General features: G+C 44.1%; 2 long non-coding RNA genes across 3 annotated transcripts in view; one reads left to right on the forward strand and one right to left on the reverse strand.

The window, feature by feature from the left end:
- Positions 1-7,406, reverse strand: part of LOC130369593 (uncharacterized) — a 74,522-nt gene extending 67,116 nt beyond the window's left edge. Inside the window, exon 1 of the long non-coding RNA XR_008892825.1 lies at positions 7,301-7,406. This is a non-coding gene — a long non-coding RNA (uncharacterized LOC130369593). The remainder of the gene's footprint in view (positions 1-7,300) is intronic.
- LOC130369595 (uncharacterized) lies at positions 1,003-21,288 on the forward strand. 2 transcript variants are annotated; one of them, XR_008892828.1, is made up of 3 exons: positions 1,003-1,105; positions 19,741-19,976; positions 21,159-21,288. It is a non-coding gene; the product is annotated as an uncharacterized LOC130369595 (long non-coding RNA). The 2 variants fall into 2 exon arrangements; XR_008892829.1 differs by lacking the exon at positions 1,003-1,105 and adding an exon at positions 7,358-7,555.
- Positions 21,289-23,098: the final 1,810 nt, after the last annotated feature.

A 23,098-nucleotide genomic window follows, 5' to 3' on the forward strand; every position in this document is an offset into this window, starting at 1 on the left:
AACACTTGTCAGAACGGAAGTGTGAACTCTATGATCGGTTTCACATAGAAAATAATAGCATGGTACAAGGAAGGTCGAAAGAAATGATTTTGGCAAAGCTACAATAACAGGTGTCTGAACTGAAAGCAGAAATCCATTTGCATTGTATTAGAAACACACGTATGTCACCTAGGGGTAACAACCCCCCCACCTTCTTCCATCTCAAGGCTGACACATCTAAATACTGCCTCAGAACATTCTGTACCGGGAGACACACTGGCACGTACAGCTCTGCTCTGCCATTGGTAGACATAGCAGAGTGACACACACTGGCTCACTGCATGTGGTTCTGCTTCGTGACACGGGTCCTGTCCAGCATATGCTCTGAATTAACCTCTGCAAGGAAACAGCACTGCACCGTGCAGCAGCAGCATATGACCAATCATCGGAGAAGGACTATGTCAGTCTCTAGTATACATGTGAAAATATACATTATCTCACTTTCACCTTGGCTTGTACGGTCAGATATAGGCTTCACAGAAGAACCAGATATTAAAATCCTTGTGGATGTCATAAGGATTGATCGGTAGCACAATAAAATCCAGACAGGCTAGATGTCAGCATATGTCTGATGCGTAACCAGGGTATGAAGAAGTCCTAAAATGTGTCCATTAAGTGGGTGTATAATTGTATTAGTTAACAGCGCCATTTCCTTTGGATCCAGATTACCGCCAAATAGATACATACTATAGTGTGATGTCCCAGTACTGGATGATGTGGCCCCGTACTGTCCTCAGTACATGTCCCCAGGGCTCCTCTGCAGCATACCCCCATTATGTATATAGGTTTGCCTCATTTAATGTACTCTTGCTTTGTTTGTACCACATGATTGTTACCCAGAGGGCTCCAGTGACCAGGTAACTCCCCCCCCCTCAAGTGACCTATGGGCTCCTTGCACAGCCCCCCTATATAACCAGGGGAGGGGCTGCAATCTCTCTCTTAGCTCATCTTTCTTAGCACATTGCTACTTCTTCTGAGGTCAAGTCTAGTCAAGTTGTTCCAGTGTCTGTGTCCAGAGCATTGGAGGCCTCAAGCCTAAAGTCCTGCAGCCACAAGTCGGTCATCAGTAAGTCAGTCACCATCTCTGTCAAGTCAAGTCAATCTGTAGTCACCGTGGCCTGCACTAAAGTCAGTCTAACTACTGCAAGTCCCAGCAAGCCTGCGAGGTCCCCCTGTGTCACTGGTCACCTTCCTGGGATATTTGGCTGTACTGCAAAGACTATGGGGGAGATTTATCAAAACCTGTGCAGAGGAAAAGTTGCCCAGTTGCCCATAGCAACCAATTAGATCCCTTCTTTCATTTTGCAGAGGCCTTGTTAAAAATGAAAGAACCGATCTGATAGGTTGCTATGGGAAACTGGGCAACTTTTCCTCTGGACAGGTTTTTGATAAAGATGCCGTCATCCTTCACCCCTTAACGACGCAGGACGTATATTTACGTCCTGCGCCGGCTCCCGCGATATGAAGCGGGATCGCGCCGCGATCCTGCATCATATCGCTTCGGTCCCGGCGCTCATCAACGGCCGGGACCCGCGGCTAATACCACACATCGCCGAAAGTGACCCGGCTTCTCAGTCGGGCTGTTCGGGACCGCCGCGGTGAAATCGCGGCGTCCCGAACAGCTGATCGGACACCGGGAGGGCCCTTACCTGCCTCCTCGGTGTCCGATCGACGAATGACTGCTCCGTGCCTGAGATCCAGGCAGGAGCAGTCAAGCGCCGATAATGCTGATCACAGGCGTGTTAATACACGCCAGTGATCAGCATAGGAGATCAGTGTGTGCAGTGTTATAGGTCCCTATGGGACCTATAACACTGCAAAAAAAATGTAAAAAAAAAGTGTTAATAAAGGTCATTTAACCCCTTCCCTAATAAAAGTTTGAATCACCCCCCTTTTCCCATAAAAAAAATAAAACAGTGTAAAAAAATAAATAAATAAACATATGTGGTATCGCCGCGTGCGTAAATGTTCGAACTATAAAAATATATCATTAATTAAACCGCACGGTCAATGGCGTACGCACAAAAATATTCCAAAGTCCAAAAAAGCGTATTTTGGTCACTTTTTATACCATTAAAAAAATGAATAAAAAGTGATCAAAAAGTCCGATCAAATCAAAAATCATACCGATAAAAACTTCAGATCACGGCGCAAAAAATGAGTCCTCATACCGCCCTGTACGTGGAAAAATAAAAAAGTTATAGGGGTCAGAAGATGACATTTTTAAACGTATAAATTTTCCTGCATGTAGTTATGATTTTTTCCAGAAGTGCGACAAAATCAAACCTATATAAGTAGGGTATCATTTTAACCATATGGACCTACAGAATAATTATAAGGTGTAATTTTTACCGAAATATGCACTGCGTAGAAACGGAAGCCCCCAAAAGTTACAAAATGGCAAACAAAATGGCAAAAAATTTTTTCGATTTTGTCGCACAATGATTTTCTTTTCCGTTTCGCCGTGCATTTTTGGGTAAAATGACTAATGTCACTGCAAAGTAGAATTGGCGACGCAAAAAATAAGCCATAATATGGATTTTTAGGTGGAAAATTGAAAGGGTTATGATTTTTAAAAGTTAAGGAGGAAAAAACGAAAGTGCAAAAACGGAAAAACCCTGAGTCCTTAAGGGGTTAATCCGGAGTTGGTATCTTCATTGCCCCTGCCTAACCCAGGATGAGCGGTATTACCTTCGGGTGGTTAAGGTTAAACCACGCCCTGGCGTCACGACAAGAAGGGGTTAATACCATCTGCCCCTTGGGCCATAACATCTGCCCTGCATCTACCCTGTACCTCACACCCCGACACCACAATAGTATTAACATGTAAATGTAATTCTTTGTATATTATCATTGAATGTAAACCTTCTCTGTAGCCTGCAAGGGAATGAGAACTGTAAATTCCATCTTTAAGGCCCCTTTCACACTGACATTGTGCCCGTCTGCAAACGTCTGTCAGGCCTTTTTTTTTTTTTTTTGCCTTAATGCACATTATTTTTCATTAGGCACAATGGGAAACAACGGGTCCCGATAGATCCCATTTACTATTATGGAGTCTGTCGGGCGCCGTAGTTTTTTGACAGCAGTAGTGGGAGGAAAAAACTTTGCATGATATATTTTAACTCCCGCTATTCTCCCTGGGCTCCCTGACAGACGTCACACTGCAGTGTGAAAGAAGCCTAAAGCAGTTATCAGGACTGTGTCTTATGGCTCGGGCACATAAGTGATCACCACACGACCAGGACAGATTTTCAGTAAACCAGATCTATACAGCAAAAAGTATTTTAGAAAATTGTAAAACCTATACAATTAATATCTTCTACTTCTGTAATACCCCTTTTTATGTTAATATTTGATGTGCATGATTTGAAGTTGCAGATCTGAAGCTGTGTTCAGTAAATTAGCATACAATCAAATCTGCAGCTTCAAATCCTGCACATGAAATATGTGCAGTATACTGTATGTGTGAATACACCCTTAAAGGGGTACTCCGCTGCCCTGTGTCGGAAGCTCCGCTCCCCAGCGTCCGGAAGTTTATTGTTCCGGACGCTGTGTGCGGGCTTCCGTGTTCAGGGCCGCCCCTCGTGGTGTTACGCCCGCCCCCTTCGTGACGTCACGCCCGCCCCCTCAACAAAAGTCTATGGGAAGGGGATGTGACGGCCATCGCGCCCCCTTCCCGTAGACTTTCGCTGAGGGGGCGGGCGTGACGTCACGAAGGGGGCGGGCGTGACGTCACGAGGGGTGGCCCTGAACACGGAAGCCCGCACACAGAGTCCGGAACAATAAACTTCAGGGCAGCGGAGTACCCCTTTAAAGAGTACCTGTCATCAAAGTGTATTTTCTAAACTAACTCAGATTACAATCCCTAACTACTCCTATCACCCCTCTTGCCCTTAAAAAAAATTTCTCAGCTTTAAAATGCACTGTATCTTACCTTTCCCCTTGTTCATATTGTGTGGGAGGAGACCAAACTAACTGTTTGACTTGCACAGGAAACAGAACAGAGCCACCTAGTGGCCGTTTTTTTCAATCACATTAAAAACATATAAAGGTTGAGAATTTTAACAGCAAGTAAATAGCAAAGTGTCTTATAATTACATAAAGAACAATATATTAAAAGTTTAGTTTGGTGACAGGCACTCTTTAATCTTCTAAAGGGTCCATAGTTTTCCCATTATGTAAATCGATTGTGGCTGAATAATGGGGGTGTGGTTTTGATGCCATTTTCGACAGCTGTGCCACACCATTGGTTAGCAGAGGAGAATGGACAACGTATACAACTTTTTATTTAATTATTGTAATTATTACCTTTTTGTCAAGTGCAAATAAGGCTTGTGTGGCACCAGCTTTAAAGCATACCTATTGTTTCAAAAGGATTTTTAAAACTGCATAGTTTTGCTCGATGACCTCCGTACAGTTCCCTCCATGGTGCACATCTATTTCTTATTCTCTCCATTTTAGGGGGTGGTGCCAGAGATGGTCTGTTTGCCAGTATCATACCCAGAGATTTACATTCCCCTACTTCTCTAGCCAATTACAGCACATCACATACTCCTCTCTGCTATGCCATTACAAAGTACTAGTGACTGTAGCTGTTACACTATGCGTTCCGGCCTCACACGCTGGCCGTGAGCGCATGGTCCCCTTACCTTCTGCTGCCGGCGGGGCTGGGACTCGCATTGCGGGACGCATGCAAGCCCCAGTCCGTCACTCTCCGGGTGTTTCTCATGCCTCTGCCTCCACCGCTATGCTCCGGCGCGTGTCCACGTCCCTTAGGGTGTGCGCGCACCGGAGCTTTAAGATTTAAAGTGCATGTAATTAGTGCATTAGTGTAACCACCTGTGGCTTGTTTATAAATTCCTCCACCCTCCTCAGTTCTCTGCTGGATCTTTGTTGCCTTGTGCCCTAGAGAAAGCGTTCCTTTGTATTGCCTTTCCGTGTACCAGATCTCCTGCTCTTATAACTTTACCTTGCTTCTCTGCTGCCTGCCTACTGAACTCCTGCTACGTCCTGACTACGCTACTGTGCCGCCTGCCCTGACCTACTGCTATCCAGACTGAGTTGCCTCATCCCTCCTGTGCCTCGCATATCCACAGCCGCCTGTGTGGTCAAGCCATGCCAGGGGTAGCGACCTGGGTGTCGCCTGCAGCTGCAAGCCCATCCCTGGTACAGTCCGAGTCATCTGCCACACAGGTCCAGCGGATCCACAAACACGGGAGTCCTGTCTTCAGAAATGTGAGTGTTACAGTAGCATGTGGAAGGAGAAGGGGTACTGAGACACAGGCTTTGCAAGGTGCTGTTTTAGAAAGTGACAGAGACAAGCAGCTTTAATTTACCTTTTAGGGGCATCATAGACCAACTGGATAAGGCAGACAGGGTCTCCGATTGGTCACAGATTGTAGGTACACAGACCAGGCTCACTCTCTCTTACTCCTTCACATAGCTGTAGCTAGAGATGAAATTCACATAACAACCGAGAGTAAACAGCAGATTGCAGAGAAGAGAGACCCCTAGTGGCCATTATTTTAGAGCAGTTTTTTGGGGAGTAAAGGAAGGGATTTCTAAAAAGGTTTTCTAGTCCTTGGAGGGGATTTTGAAACAACAACGACCACTTAGAGAGTAGAATCACATCCCGAAATATTTTATTTATTTTCTAATCTGATTCTGTTTTCTGATTGTAATTTTTTTTATTTTAATTACATTTGTTGTGCATTAAAGGGGTAGAATTATTGTCTAAACTAACTGCACATCATTTATAGACAGTAGATAGAGGGACCATATCGGCTTTTGTGGGAGAGTTTTCTAGGCATGCTCTGTGACCTTTACAGAAGTAATTGTAAACAGAAGTAATTGTGCAAGATTGAAGGATTATTTTAAAATACAGAGATTAATATGGAAAATTTGAAAAAAAATCTTAAAAAATATGTTTAACATAAAAACCTAATGTACATAATAGGTCATTTTCTGAGGACACATTCCCTGTAAAGAGGACCTGTGGCAAGTTTGAAAAAAAACATTGATTTATTTATATTATTTTGTAGCTCCTCATTTGTATACTGTTCATTTTGTTTCTACATTTTACCATTCCCAGGAAATAGGGCTTTAACCCTTTGCTAAAATTCTTACATTAGCCAACTTGACTTTTATTTAGAAGGGTGTGTGAATCTGGGGCTTAGGGGGGGGGGGGGGATTTTGGGATATAGATTACAAGAGATTTATTCCTCCCTGGGCTAAAGATTCACAACCCATACTAAAAGAAAGTTATTGCCAGCTGGCTGTTGAAGAAAATATGCAGCATTGCAGTTAAATAGTAAAATCCCAGAGGCTACAAGTGCTCTTTAATTTCGGGGCTTTTACTGCATCTATTGAGCCTCTGACAGCCCTCTCTAAGATGCAAAGATAATTCTCATTCTCCCAATTGCAGGCTGTGGGACCAGAGCTGTGCTGGTTGCCAGCAGTATTTCATCTGGACTTCCTTTCCCTTACCTCTCTGGCCAGTGACAGGAAAACAACTTACTCACCTCCTCCTCTCTGTTGGTTTGCAAACTGCCATATGAGCAAAAAGGAAACAAAAATAGGGTCACACCAAGAAGGGGTTCATGGCAAAAGTAGCTCTGCTCTAACCAGCTGATAATGACTAATATCCACATAGACACATAGACTAAAAGGAATTTTTTAATGAAGACTGCTTGGTAAAGTTGCATCATTTTACATGTATTACAGCCACAATAGAAGTGTAAATCTTCATTTGTATTGTAGCATGAAGGTTATGGAGGTTACACTATTACTTCAGCACAATGTTGGTTTATTGCCTAATGGTGCTTTTAACCTTTATGGTTTTACTTTCATGCACATTTTGTATGAAGGGATCTGCAATGGTAAATTTAGGTAGCAACTGAATTTAACGGTGGCATGTAGTCTTAAATAATTTATTGTGTGAAGTTTGCCTTTGGACACAGAAATTGAAGAAAATTGGAAACATAAGATTGCCTAAACAGCAGATTTATTCGTAATATTTAGCCACTTACTTGCTCTGTGAAGAGCAGTGCTGTAAAAGTTCTGGTCAAAAATATGGCACTATTTATTTTTTATTTTTTTTGCAGCAGTAACATTAATGGCAAGATTGGCTGAATTGGAGAATAGTCATAATTTGCTTTACTTGGAGACGTCTGTATTTTACCTGTAAAATCAGTCTACTGCACTTAGTAAATAGAATAGTGTGTTTAAAAAAAATGATACAACCTAAATAATACATACATACTGTATGCAGCTTGTCTCATTTGGCTTGGGCCTACATAGGCGGCTCAATTCTACACAGCTAGGTAGTCAGAAAGGTTTCCATTGGCCACCTGGGTGTTGGAACGTCCCAGCTTAGCAGTGTAGCTCCCCAATTGTGTAATGCTATTGTTAAAGTGTATCATTTGTTACCCTCAACTTTTCAGCCCTAACTTTCAGCCCTAACTGTCAACAACTGTCTAGTTGTTGAGCCCATGATCTATACCAGGACCAAAGACATGTAAGCAGACTCCAAAGATAAGTCTTATATACATAGAGGCTAACAACAAAACTAGGGGATTCATCACCTTTGGAAGCAGCAATATTCAAATGCAAGTTAATATCTGTCGCCCAACCTGGCATAAACCCAGTTTTGTCAGGGTAAATTATAGATGTGACAATCATATTGAGCCTCGTGGCCAAGATTTTAGCCAAGAAGAGCACCAATATCTCAAAATTTACCTTATACCACTCCCCAATTAACGTTCACACTGCCCACTCCCAAAATCTTTCCTAGGGGCATGTCCTGAATGGCCTTTGTTATCTCCTCCCCTACTATGGGAGCATCAAGAGTCACCTGCGCAGGAAAATAGAAGCAACAGGTTGACTCGTTCTCACAAGTTAGGCTAGCAGTTTCCCATTTTCATCCACAAACTCAATGAGCGCTGCCTCCCTATCTACTAGTTTCTTTTCTACCCTTGCAACAAATCCCTCTGCATCCTACCCCAGTTTGTTTTATTTGCAGTGGATGGATCTCTTATAACTGCCTCCTCCTTTGCCTGCACTTCCCCAAGCTAGGGTATCTCCATAGCCCTAGAAATTGTCCTCTGACCTGCTACTTCTGCAATAAAGGCCCCCCCTGAACCATAGCCTTCTAAGCATCCCATTGTAGTAAAGCATCCAGATGACTAGCATTATATTCCCAGTATTCCCTATAAGATAGGAGAAGGGTCAAAGAAAAAGGACAGGGACCTAGAGTGAGAACAAGAGCAGAGTGGTCTAGGATCCCCCTACTTGTATAAGCAATGGCCAACATTTATCATTGTCTTTAGACTGTTTTATGTGTCTAGAAAAGGCGCAAAAAAGGCGCAAGCAGGGTTTATTTGCGCCTTTTGATTTACACATTTCTGCTGATTTTGGGTTGCAATCCACTGATTTTGGCAATACACATGACATAGAAGGGTTTTATGAACAAAGCCACTGAAAAGGAGCAAAGCCACTGAAAAGTCTCTAAAACTACACCAGTCCAGACTTAGCTTTTTAGTGTATGTGAAGAGAGAAATTTCAGAAAATGTGACCTGCACAAAATGTATCAAATGCTCTGAGACCATTTAATAAATGTGGTTCTCCTACACATTACCAGCACACACAAAAAAAGTGTAGAAAAATGCTTCACTTACACCTACAACGATAAATGCCGGCCAATGTCTTACACCTACAATTATAAATGCCAGCCAATGTCTTTCACCTTGGGTAGGCGGTCTGATGTAGCCAAGTCAAGATTAATCTTAAAAAATTGTCATATTTACTGAGGAATAATAGGAGAAAACATGGAAGGGGTTTAAAGGAAAACTCCGGAATATAAAAATTGTCCCCCATACTGCCGGCAGTAAAAAAAATAAAGATGTACAAACCTTCCATCGCTCCCCCGGGGCCCCCGGTAACCAGTGAAGTCCCGACCTGGCCGGCGATAGGCTGAGCGGCAGTGTGAGAACGCTTCAGGACACAAAATTCTTCACTACACCGGCACCTGCTGCCGGGGCCGAAAACATCACACTGCCGCTCAGCCTATCAGCGGCCGAGCCGGGACTTTGCTGCGGCCGGTGATTGGATGAGCGCAGTATGACTCGCCAATCACCAGCAACCAGGAAGAGGATCGTGGCGGAGACCGGAGCCGGTTACCGGAGGCCCCTGGGGAGTGGAGGAAGGTATGTACATCTTTATTTTTTTTTTACTGCCGGCAGTATGGGGGACAATTTTTATATTCTGGAGTTCTCCTTTAATGGAAGGGTAAAAACAATTTGGTCCATAGCTGTATATATCAATTTAGTCTACAGAATTGCTGCAAAATTCTAATTATACAAACTGTTTTGAGAATAAAGGGCTTAAAAGTCCAGTCCCAAAAAAATAAAAAAAAATAAAATAACCTTTTCCTGGGCTGCACTGCAGCCGTTGTAAATGTTCACTGCCTGGTTAGAACCTGTAGATGTCACTGTTGCTTTTGCCTCCTGTAATTAAGTATACATGAATGTAATGGCTGCAGAACGTACCAAGTACAATAAATGCAGCATCACCCAGTTGTAACTGGCCAACAAAAATGGTTCCTTTTACATTTTATATTCTTTTTATGCAATGATGATAGATATGCTACAGTAAAAATGGACTTACTCCTGCTTCTAGGCTAGGACCTTTGTATATTTTTTCAATTTTTTTCTACTGGCACCATTTGGGAAAATGCTGAAATTTAAGGACAGAAAAGACAAGGGAGTCAATTATAATATATTTTATTTATTAATTTTATAAAATAAAACATATAAACGTATTTGCAGTGGTTCTGCAGAAATGGTCCAATTTCTATCTATCTTGCACCAAATTTACAAAAAAACATCACACAGAGTTACATCTGTGAATAACTTATTAGTCAGAGGCTTCAAAAGCGTTATGTCTATTTGTCTTTTTGTTAACTTTACTCTGTAACCTTTATTTAGATTATATATATTTTCGAATTGTTTGTCTGCAATACATGTTCCTCCATTAAGTTGTTCTCATCATTTTACCAAATCATTCCGTTTGTTGTTTTTCTAAGCAATTATATGCACAGCCCATAAATCCAGCATGCATTAAACCAGATTAGAACATTACTCTTTGATACAGTACATTGAAATATGTTATTTAAAGGACCGAACCCTAGGCCCTTCTCTCCAGAGAAGAAAACCAGGGGAGAAACAAGTGAGGGTACACAATTCAATGCAAGTGAGCCGCCTCCTCAATTTTGTGGTTGCCGTAGTAACAGTACAATTTAAGAGCACCACTACATTTATAAATATTTATAGTCATCTGATTTTTAAAGGTAATCGTCGATTACACCTATTATGTCATTTCATGGGAGCTGGATGGAGGCCAGGACCGAGCTAATCACTTGGAAACCACTTGACAAACTGCATTTCCTTTTGTGTCTGTAAATGTTCAAAAAATTATAAAAATAATAGAAAATAAATCACTGCCATTTAGATGGACAAAGTTCATATTGTGTATTAAGGAGCACAAGGGGTTGATTGATTTTTTTTCTCCAACATTAAGGTACAATGTGCTGTGTTTCTGGTCTGAAAAATAAAGTAACCACATTTAAAAAAAAAAAGGATTATGAGTTTTGAATTATTAAAGCATTATGATGTCAAAATCTGTATGGAGAAGAACATATTTTACTCCTTATATGTTCGAACATGGAGGTTTATAACTAATATCATGAGCACTTGTAATGTCAAAAGACAAAAAGATCCTATCCCCACCGAATTTCTGACAACTATTGCCTGCTTCCGCAAGGAGTGTTTTTCTAGTCTCGCCTCTTCCCGCAACGTGTGTCCAATCCCAGCCACTCCCACAAACATTCAGTCACCGCCTTTAGAGATAGGCTGCATTCACATCACGATTTCTCCACTTTCTCCATCCGACTTGAGTAAACGATTTTTACAACTTAAAATCGTATGAAATCGTATATAAAGTCTGATCCATTGACCTCCATTAAAAAATCGTATCCATTACACACATCCGATTTGATCCATATCCGATTTCACACGATTTTTGTTCAGGTCTGAAATCGTGGTCAACCCCGCTTTCAGACCTGAACAAAAATCGTGTGAAATCGGATGCGGATCAAATCGGATGTGTGTAATGGATACGATTTTTTAATGGAGGTCAATGGATCTGACTTTATATACGATTTCATACGATTTTAAGTTATAAAAACTTGGATGGAGAAATCGTGATGTGAATGCAGCCATAGGATAGAATAGTTCACCCACACTAAACCCAGTAAACTGGGTTATAGTGTAGGTGAAGATCTGTAAGATGAGGGGTTACTCACTGAAATCCATTGGTTAGATACAGAGTTATGCTTGTAAATATTTTTATTCCTAATACAACCCAGAGCGCACTGGAGGCGGGAAGCCAGCTGGCTGAGCTCTCCTGTCTCCTCCAAATTCCCCTGTCAGCCCTGCGCCTTCATTATTATGCTAATGAAGGCCTCTGGTGAGTGCACAGAGAGCAGAGTGCTCACCGGCAGCCTATATTAACACAATAATCAAGGGGCGGGGCCTAACAGGGGACAGGAGAGCTTGGACAGCAGTCTCCATGCCTCCAATGCATGCTGGGGTGGGAATAAAACTATTTGCAAGCATAACTCTGCACCTCACCAATGGATTTCAGTGAGTAACCCCTCATTTTACAGCTCTTCCGTATACTAGGTTTAGTGTGGGTGAACAACCTGCCAGATTTTCTTTTAAAGAGGTTGTACAGGATTAGAAAACATGGCTGTTACTAGAGATGAGCGAACTTACAGTAAATTCGATTCGTCACGAACTTCTCGGCTCGACAGTTGATGACTTTTCCTGCATAAATGAGTTCAGCTTTCCGGTGCTCCGGTGGGCTGGAAAAGGTGGATACAGTCCTAGGAGACTCTTTCCTAGGAATGTATCCATCTTTTCATGCCCACCGGAACACCTGAAGGCTGAACTAATTTACGCAGAAACAGTCATCAACTGCAGTGCCGAGAAGTTCGTGACGAATTGAATTTACTGTAAGTTCGCTCATCTCTAGCTGTTACCTTCCAAAAACAATAGTAATTGCAATGGTGGATTAATTCTCACCTAGAAATCTGGGTCCATTTCCCACGGCACTACCCCATAAAAATCCACTGTTCTGTTGTTTAATAACATATTATTATTTCATGCACATATCAAAACAACATGGATCAGCAACATATAATATTCTTCTGCTTAAACGGGTACTCTGGTGGAAAACTTTTGTTGTTTAAATCAACTGGTGCCAGAAAGTTAAACAGATTTGTAAATGACTTTTTTTTGGGAACACAGAGCTCTCTGCTGACATCACAAGCACAGTGCTCTCTGCTGACATCTCTGTCCATTTTAAGAACTGTCCAGAGTAGGAGAAAATCCCCTTAGCAAACTTATGCTGCTCTGGACAGTTCCTAAAATGGACAGAGATGTCAGCAGAGAGCACTGTGTTACAAAAGTAAAGTCATTTCCTTCGTAGTATTCAGCAGTTAATAAGTACTGGAAGGATTAAGATTTTTTAATAGTAATTTACAAATCTGTTTAACTTTCTAGCACCAGTTGATAAAAAAAAAATAAAGTTTTCCACCGGAGTACCCCTTTAACCATAGAAGCCATGAAACTTCCTGATCCTTCACTGAATACATCTTGCCCTCCACATAACTGATGGTTTTCAGTGCCAGATGAAGCAAAGTAGCCCTGGAGTATAATCAAGGCAGGTTGGTTGTTCTTTTTGCCATATGCTTAATTTTTTCCCTCCTCCTTTCTAATCCATGAGCCTGAAAAGTTCGGTGTTGTGTTGTGTTGTATCATTGCTCTACAGAACAGAAGTCCACAATTTCAGTGGATTGTTTATATGGTTCTCAGTAAAGATGAGAGAATTTTTCTAAAATTCAATTCGGGCAATTGCCAAATTTTCCACTAAAAATTTGATTCGATCAGAATATATTTGCGGCGAATCGCTATTAAAAACAGCTATTTCCGGGCTACAGATAGCCTCAATAGGGGTGTAGAACACATTGCCTTGCCGTAACATGCATAGGGAGTGTGCTGGGGTAGTGAAATAATACTGTTATTCAGTATGACATGCAGATTACAGGTAGAGATGAGCAAATTTTTAAAAAATTTGATTCGGCTGATTCCAAAAAATTTGTTTTGGTCTGAATTAATTTGCGGTGAATCGCTATTAAAAACAGCTATTTCTGGCATACAGAGAGCCTCAATAGGAGTGTAGAACACTTTGACTTGCTGTAACACGCATAGAGTGTGTGCAGGGTTAGTGAAATAATACTGTTATTCAATATGACATGCAGATTACAGGCATCGCTAATAGAATCACTATAGAAGGTAGAATCAGCTCACCCTGTTGCCAAGATATTGAGCACGGAGAAGGTGCGGACTGCACTTAAAGACAATATGAAAAAGCACGAACACTCCAGCTCGGTTGCAGATCCAATGGTCAAATTTATTCACATATAGCTACATGAATCTCAGGTATGTGGCAGGATGTGATGCGTTTCGGCCAGGTGCTGGCCTTACTCATACAATGTAGCTATATGTGAATAAAGTTGACCATTGGATCTGCAACCCAGCTGGAGTGTTCGTGCTTTTTCATATTAGAATCACTGTCGCAGAGGGGCAAAATTACAGAGCCTGGAGCTGGCATCAATATGAGGAGACCATATAATGGCTGAATGACCCAGCGTGGAGGTGGCAGCAGCATGAGGAGACCATATAGTGCCTGACTGACACAGCACAGAGGTGGCGGCATCATAAGGAGATGATATAGTGGATAAATGACACAGCCTGGAGTTAGCAGCAGCATAAAGAGACCATATAGTGGCTGAATGACACGGAGTGGAAGTGGCGGCAGCATGAGGAGAACATATAGTGGCTGAATGACACAGCCTGGAGTTGGCGGCAGCATATAGTGGCTGAATGACACAGTCTGGAGTTTGCGGCAGGATGAGGAGAACATATAGTGGCTTAATGACACAGCCTGGAGGTGGCGGAAGTATGAGGAGACCATATTAGTGACTGAATGACACCGCTTGGAGGTGGTGGCAGCATGAGGAGGCCATATAGTGCCTTAAAGGAGTACTCCAGCGCAAAATAACTTATCCCCTGTCCAAAGGATAGGGGATAAGATATAGATCACGGGGGTCCAAGCGCTGGGGCCCCCCGGGATCTCCTGGATGGGGCCGCGGCAGTCTGCCGGAAGTGAAGTTTCGCCCCCAGCAGAAAGCCACGGCAGACTCTCCCCCTCCATGTATCTCTATGGGATTCATGCAGGGGGCGTGTCGGCCGCCGCGTCATGTGGGGACGGAACGCCCCCTTTTCTGTATATTGCCGCTGCCCCGTACCGCCCCCGTACCACCCCAGCGCTTGGACCCCCAGCGATCTAGAACTTATCCCCTATCCTTTGGATAGGGGATAAGTTATTTTGCGCTATAGATGTCTTTTAATGACACAACGTGGAGGTGGCGGCAGCATGAGGAGACCATATAGTGGCTGAATGACCCAGCGTGGAGGTGGCGGCAGCATGAGGAGACCATATAGTGGCTTAATGACACAGCCTGGAGTTGGCGGCAGCATAAAGAGACCATATAGTAGTTGAATGACACAGCGCGGAGGTGGTGGCAGCATGAGGAGACCATATGGTGCCTGAATGACACAGTATGGAGGTGGTGGCAGCATGAGGAGACCATATAGTGGCTGAATGACACAGCCTGGAGTAGGTGGCAGCATATAGAGCCTGAATGACACAGCCTGGAGTTTGCAGCAGCATGAGGAGAACATATAGTGGCTTAATGACACAGCCTGGAGGTGGCGGAAGCACGACGAGACCATATATTGGCTGAATGACACCGTGTGGAGGTGGTGGCAGCATGAGGAGGCCATATAGTGCCTGAATGACACAACGAGGAGGTGGCGGCAGCATGACGAGACCATATAGTGGCTGAATGACACAGCCTGGAGTTGGTGGCAGCATATAGTGGCTGAATGACACAGCCTAGAGTTTGCGGCAGCATAAAGAGAGCATATAGTGGTTGAATGACACAGCGTGGAGGTGGACAGCATGAGAAGACCATATAGTGGCTGAATGACAGCGTGGAGGTGGCGGCAGCATGAGGAGACCATATAGTGCCTGAATGACACAGCATGGAGGTGGCGGCAGCATGAGGAGACCATATAGTGGCTGAATGACATGGAGTGGAGGTGGCGGCAGCATGAGGAGAACATATAGTGGCTGAATGACACAGCGTGGAGTTGGCGGCAGCATATAGTGGCTGAATGACACAGCCTGGAGTTGGCGGCAGCATGAGGAGAACATATAGTGGCTGAATGACACAGGCTGGAGGTGGTGGAAACATGAGGAGACCATATAGTGGCTGAATGACACAGCCTAGAGTTGGCGGCAGCATGAGGTGACCATATAGTGGTCTTAATGCCAGCCTCGAATTGGCGGCAGCATGTGGAGAACATATAGTGGATGAATGACACAGCCTAGAGGTGGCGGAAGCATGAAGAGAACATATTGTGGAAGATTGAGACAGCTTGGAGCTGGCATCAGCATGAGGAGAACATATGATGGCAAAATGAGACAGCCTGGAGGTTGCAGTAGCAGCAGTATCAGGAGTCCTGAAAGTGACCCGGTGACAGAGTGGTGCAGTGGATGGCAATACCAGTACCCGGTGACGAAGGTGGGTGAAAAAAGGAGAACTTGTGGCATCAGGCGGGTGGCAGGATCAGAATAGTAGCTGAGGCAGGTAGGCAGAAGAAAACGGTCTCTTTTGTAAAAGTGTTAGTGTGCACAAGTAAGGATATGCATTACGTAAAACTTAATTTTTAATAATATTCTTAAGATAAAATATATGTACCCAAATTTTTTTTGAAATCAAACAAAAGGAAAAGTGAAGAAAAAAAAACACCTACACCACCGAATATTGATATGATGCAAAGACCTCTAAAAGGTAGAAGGGAACAACGTATGGCCCAATGTAACCGGTGGGGGGTAAAAAGTTCCCCTGTAAGGCCTTACTCTCGCATTATTAATTCCCTTCTTGGCAAGTGTTACTCTCCCTTAAAAGGGGGGCCCCCACACAGGAACCTCTCCGTATTTCCTCCTACAAACACTGCCATTTCCCAGGGTTTTTAGGGGGAAATAGAGAAACTTTCTTGTGTGGGGCAGCCCTTTTTAGGGTAAGTAACACTTGCCAAGAAGTGAATTAATAGGGTGAGAGTAGGGCCTTACAGGGGACGTTTTTACTCCCATCTGCTACAATGGACAATACGTTGTTCCCTTCCACCTTTTTGAGGATAGTGTTACTCATCTTAAAAAGGGCGGCCCCACACAGGAACCTATCCCTATTTCCACCTAAATACCCTGGGGAATGGCAGTGTTTGTAGGGGGGAATAGGGAGAGGTTCCTGTGTGGGGCTTCCCTTTTTAGAATGAGTAACACCAAGAAGGGAATTAATAGGGCGAGAGTAGGGCCTTACAGGGGAAGTATTTACCCTCACTGGTTATAATTGACCATACGTTGTTCCCTTCCACCTTTTAGAGGGCTATGCATCATATCAATACTTGGTGGTGTAGGTGGCACATGGTGTTTTTTTTCTTCACCTTTCCTTTTGTTTGATTTCAAAAATATTTTGGGTACATATATTTTCTCCTAAGAATATTATTAAAAGTTAAGTTTTACGTAATGCATATCCTCAATACTTGTGACCTGATGCGGAGAAATGTCTGTAACTGGGGAGCAGTGCCTTAAATATGTTTTGCACTATCCATATTTGTGAAGTGTTGGTGTGGCACCATGGTCAATCTACTCTGATGCATCAGGCATTGGTGGGTGGAAATCCTGGCTCATCCATGCCTGATTCATCTTCACAAAGCTCAGTCTCTCCAGTATTTACAGCTCCCCATGTCGGCTCTGCCGTGCACTTTGGTGCACACCGACAGGCTCAAGGACTGGCCCACCTTCTATTCCACAAAATTGTGCAGGGCTAGTACTGCCTTCTTCGCAAAGAAATGACGGCTTGGGACTCTCCACCTCGGCACAAGCCATCAGATCTCTGAAAGGTGCAGAGTCCACCACTTGAAAAGGGAGGGACTGCAGCACCAGCAATTTGGACAGGAGCACATTCAACTTCTGCGCCAATGGATGAATGCAATATATCAAAAGAAAAAAACAGAAAAGAACCGATGCGCATCTAAGCACAATTATCCTTTTTCGAAGATATATAGCATGTATTGTGTAAATAGGTTTGCTCACCTGGTGGTGTTGTATTTTGAGCACAACACCAAAGTAGACTTGATACCACTTGCTGTGGTGCAGTATGGAGTGCAGTCGGCACCGGTCCCGTTCTCAGCTGGCAGAGGACGGTCTTGAGAATGCACAAAAAGGGGACCAAAACGGACATGTGCTCCCTGCCAGAGGGCTGGGAGGATGGAAGGAGGAAAACCTTTTCCTCCTTCCATCCTCCCAGCCCTCTGGCAGGGAGCACATGTCCGTTTTGGTCGGTTAATTGCCCCAATCGAGACACCAATTCTCTGGAGGAGAGAGCCATTCCAGCCACCGCTTTATTGGGAGTTTTTTTCCTCCCCTCTTTGTGCAATGGATGAATGGGCACATACTGTTGTCTCTTGGACACGGCTTCGCCAATGGATTGCTGGCGAAATGACTGACTTGTAGTAGGAGGAGCAGGAGTATCTGGAGCGACAGAAGATGGGTATGACAGACAGCTCTCTTCGGCTGAGGTGGTTGAGCCTTGGCTGGCTGAAAGAGGGAACGGCGTGCCACTGGGTGATACAGCAGGCCGAACCACCACATTGGAGCCACGGTTCTCCCAGGCCGCTTTATGGTGATGTTGCATATGTTGACGCAGGGCCGTGGTGCCAACATTGGAACCCTGGCTACGCTTCACCTTCTGCTGACACATCTTGCATATGGCCAGTTTAACATCCTCTGGATGCTTGATGAAAAACTGCCACACCGCCAAGTAGCAGACTTTCCCACCAACAGTCCGCACTGATTGACTGCTACTTTCACAGACTCCAGGAACCCCTGTTCCACTACCTCCTGGGAAGAAAGGCTGCTGCGAAGCAGGTGGTCTACCCGGGGCACATTTGGCTCCAGACTTTCCACTTCTGCCACCATGCTGACTGCCAACCATGCTACCACCTTTCTGGCTCAGCTGCTGCCTCACAGGCAACCTGCAACTCTCTTCTCCTGATGATGATGAAGCCCCTTCTGTACCCGGCTCCCAAGTGCGATCAGCTTCACCATCATCGAGTTGTGTCTGCACGTCACTGATGTCCTCCTCAGGTTAATCATCAGTGTCTGCTTCAGGAACCTGAACGCTCGCAACACCACCTCCCACTCCACTCTCCTCCTCACTACTTACCCGCCTAGCGGAGAAAGCAGCGGATGTCTCCACCACTTCTTGGCTGGGCAGTAGGTCTTTCTTTTTAAGTAGACTCACCCGATCTCCACCTCTTTTTAGAGGGGGGACGTGGTCAACCAACATGAATTTTAAGTCCTTTTCCCCATGGTCTTCCTCAGAAAATGTTTCGGAATGGGTAAGTCTTGTTTCTTTTTCTGTATCGTATAACGGTGCTGATTGATCCGTGTCTTAAAGTCATAGGTTGTCTCCCCTACATATAATTTTTGACATGGGCACCACAGGATATATATGACATGGTCACTTTTGCAGGTCAAATAATATGGAATTTTTTATTGGATGCCAGTAGTAGGGTGTTGAAAAAATCTGCCCTTCACCATGTAGGTGCAATTGACACACATCCTACATGGGTAAGAGCCCACATTTTCTACTGTTAGAAATCGCTGAGTTTGTTTTTTTAGGGACACATCAGCCTTGATAATTTGATATTTTAGATTTCGCGGACGTCTGTATGCCATATGTGGTAGTAGCTGGAACTCGGAAATTCTGGGGTACTCCTTCTGGAGTAAGCCCCAAAATTTCCTCAATATGGTGGATAGCTTCCCAGATATATTGTTATATGTGGACACAAAAGCTACCCTCTTGTCGGTAGATTTATATTTAACAGGATTAAGTAAATCATGTCTTGATGTTTGCATGACTTTGTCTCGGCATCTGGAGATGTTTCCTAGGGTACCCTCTCTGTAAAAAATTATCTGCTATTTTATTGATTGCAGGTTCAAGTTTGTCCGGAGTGCTGACTATCCTCCGCACTCTCAGTAGTTGGCTGGTTGGAAGAGACCTCAGCATGGACTTTGGGTGGCAGCTTGCATATTTTAGAATGGAGTTACAATCCGTGTCCTTGGTGTAGAGGTCAGTTGATAAGCAATTGCCATTGACTTAAAATTCATGTTGGTTGACCACGTCCCCCCTCTAAAAAGAGGTGGAGATCGGGTGAGTCTACTTAAAAAGAAAGAACTTAAATGGATCTTTCAACTTCAGACCCTCAAACCAGAGGGACTGAATGTTGACTTTAAAGTCACACATGCTATTTGTAACGCCTGAAATATTGAGTATAAGTGACACATCCCATTCCGTATAAAAAGTGTTGAGAATTTTTTTCATTAATGTGTAATCACCTTTTGTACACTATCATACTCATTTCTTTTCATATGTTTGTTTTACTCCAGGACCGACAAGGAAGCCTGACCAGATCTCCACCCACTATCTAAAGTTTGGGGCATCCACTAGGACTTTGTTTACGCAATTGCAGCTTTTATTTTTTATTTTCTCCTTTTTTATTTTTTCTCTTTTGCTTTACTCAATTCTTTACGCTGTGGGCAAAGGAGTGAATTCCAGAATTGACAAAGTGGTGTGGATTGACCATGGGGAGCTGGAGGCTGCGGACAGGCTCTACTACTATAAGGTACATTTATTCTCCAAATCAGGGGCTAATGCCCTTCCCGGTATACCCATATGTTTTTAGGTGGCAAAACCGGGGTTACTGTCTACTGGGTGACACCCCCGATATATGGGGGGAGAATCACCCGACGACTTGGCACAATGAGCCCGCTGGGAGAAGTACTGGCAACACAGAGAACGGTCAGAGCCTTAAACTGTCCACTTTCCAGCACCCAAGATGGCGGATCGGGAGCTCAGGGCGCCTATGCGCAGGTGCAAGCTCCGCCGCCCACTACGCAGACGCCAACCATCCAGAAGAGGGCCTGCCCATACACAAGATGGTTTGGCATGTACAGCAAGCACACCACTCATGCGCAAGGCTGGAATGTCACGAGCCGGAAGCTCTGGCCCAGTCACCGGAAGTTGCAAGATCCGGCGAGAACGCCGAACATATCCTTCACTCTTCTGTCTTTACTACTTATGGAGGATCTACGATCGTGGGGGAGATCTTGCTTGGGTCTCATGTCTGACCTGGAGGTACAGCCTGATTTACACGGACTGTACTTATATGAGTTGTCACATCATCTGTCAACTGTAAACTGTGTGTTGAGCACCAGTGTGTGTAGTTTTCTTGCACTTCTTTTTTGCAGTGCAGTAGGTCTTCTTATTATGTTTGATGTACAGAGTACCACCACTGCAATCTTACGGGTTTATTTGTATACATATGTTAATTACTTAACGCCCACAGGAAGTGAGGTCACTATGTTTTCTCCTATTTAAAGCATTCCTTGTATAATTTGCACTGCTTGAGGACGGCCACGAGAGGTGGTTGAAACGTCGCAATGTATTTTGGTGATAAATAAAGTCACCATCCACAGCCTGCACCCTCTACAATACGCCTAATTGAGTGCTGCTCCACCTGCTTTTTCTTCAGGATGTTCATAGTAGTGATATCATAAGTATAACGTTTGCTGGCATAGAAACGGTTCCGCCATTGAAAGATGGAGGAGATCGGCGCCTGAGACTAATGCAGAGAGAAGCATGGTGGATTATGTGCACCGATGAGACAGGTCCCTTAGAATTGAATGAATGGAAGGAACTGAATGTTTTCTTATAACTAATTGTAAAATACCTGCAGTTCTTTGGTGTTTTGTTTTTAATATGTGTCCTTTCATGTTGTTTCTATGTTTTTTTGTACCTGTTATAGTTATTTGTAAGTACGTACCTGCTCATGTATTTAAAAGCCTGAGTACCAGCGGACTTACGTCACCGATGGGACTGATGACGCCCGTGTGTATGAAACGGACTCCGTCGCCCTATGCACGCTACTGCCTACGCTCCCCAGCATGTACTTTTAACAGATTTTATCTCTGTGGATTTTCATCAATAAAGTACATATCATCTAGAATTGGGTGAGTGCTCCAGATTCCATTTTCTCCTGTATTCACATTTTGTGTCAGAAGTTATAATTTCTATCTGTGAGGCACCACGCATTCCAATACACCGCTTTGCTTGGCTACCCACCTGCAATTGACTGATAGCTTGCTACACTACCAGCGCCAGGTAGCTTTGTCTTTATGGACACTGATTGACAATCAATTTCACATGCTGTTTTGCAAATGGAACAGACAACAGGTAGAAATTATAGGCAATTAGCAAGACACCCCAATAAAGGAGTGGTTCTGCAGGTGGTGACCACAGACCACTTCTCAGTTCCTATACTACAACCCACACAAGTGGCTCAGATAGTGCAGGTCATCCAGGATGGCACATCAATGCTGTGGCAAGAAGGTTTGCTGTGTCTTTCAGTGTAGTGTCCTGAGGATGGAGGCGCTACCAGGAGTGAGGCCAGTACCTCAGGAGACGTGGAGGAGGCTGTAGGAGGGCAACAAACTAGCAGCAGTAATGCTATCTCCGCCTTTGTGCAAGGAGGAGCACTGCCAGAGCCCTGCAAAATGACCTCCAGCAGGCCATAATGTGTATGTGTCTACTCAAGCAGTCAGAAACAGACTCCATGAGGGTGGTATGAGGGCCCAACGTCCACAGGTGGAGGTTGTGCTTACAGCCCAACACCATGCAGGATGTTTGGCATTTGCCAGAGAACACCAAGATTGGCAAATTCGCCACTGGCACCCTGTGCTCTGCACAGATGAAAACAGGTTGACACTGAGCACATGTGACAAACATGACAGAGTCTGGAGGTGCCGTGGAGAACGTTCTGCCTCCTGCAACATTCTCTAGCATGAACGGTTTGGCGGTGGGTCAGTAATGGTGTGGGGTGGCATTTCTTTGGGGGGCCGCACAGCCCTCCATGTGCTTGCCAGAGGTAGCCTGACTGCCATTAGGAACCAAGATGAGATCCTCAGACCCCTTGTGAGACCATATGCTGGTGCGGTTGGCCCTGGGTTCCTCCTAATGCAAGACAATGCTAGACCTCATGTGGCTGGAGTGTGTCAGCAGTTCCTGCAAGAGGAAGGCATGCTATGGACTGGCCCGCCCATTCCCCTGACCTGAATCCGATTGAGCACATCTGGTACATCATGTCTCGCTCCATCCACCAATGCCACATTGCACAACAGACTGTCCAGGAGTTGGTGAATGCTTTATACCAGGTCTGGGAGGACATCCCTCAGGAGACCATCTGCCACCTCATCAGGAGCATGCCCGGGCATTGTAGGGAGGTCATACGGGCATGTGGAGGCCACACACAATACTGAACCTCATTTTGACTTGTTTTAAGGACATTACATCAAAGTTGGATCAGCCTGTAGTGTGGTTTTCCACTTTGATTTTGAGTGTGACTCCATATCCAGACCTCCATCGGTTGATACATTTGATTTCCATTCATAATTTTTGTGTGATTTTGTAAAGATGAAAGATTTTGGAAAGATGAAAGTGATAAGATTAGTTCATTAATTCAGATCTAGGATGCGTTATCTTAGTGGTCCCTTAATTTTTTTGAGCAGTGTATAAATCCTCATATCTCAGGAATGGAAGTCCGTACAGACTGTAAAAAGATTCATGAACAGGGCACTCCAAGATATTTATTGATATTGCAATCTCATTGCAAGATCCTCTTTAAGTATTGAGTCAGTATGATGCTCCTGTGTGTGACACTTCTATGAGACAGTCACATCAGATGCATTC

The sequence above is a fragment of the Hyla sarda genome, chromosome 4 (genome assembly GCF_029499605.1).
Source record: "Hyla sarda isolate aHylSar1 chromosome 4, aHylSar1.hap1, whole genome shotgun sequence".
NCBI classification, from domain to species: domain Eukaryota; kingdom Metazoa; phylum Chordata; class Amphibia; order Anura; family Hylidae; genus Hyla; species Hyla sarda.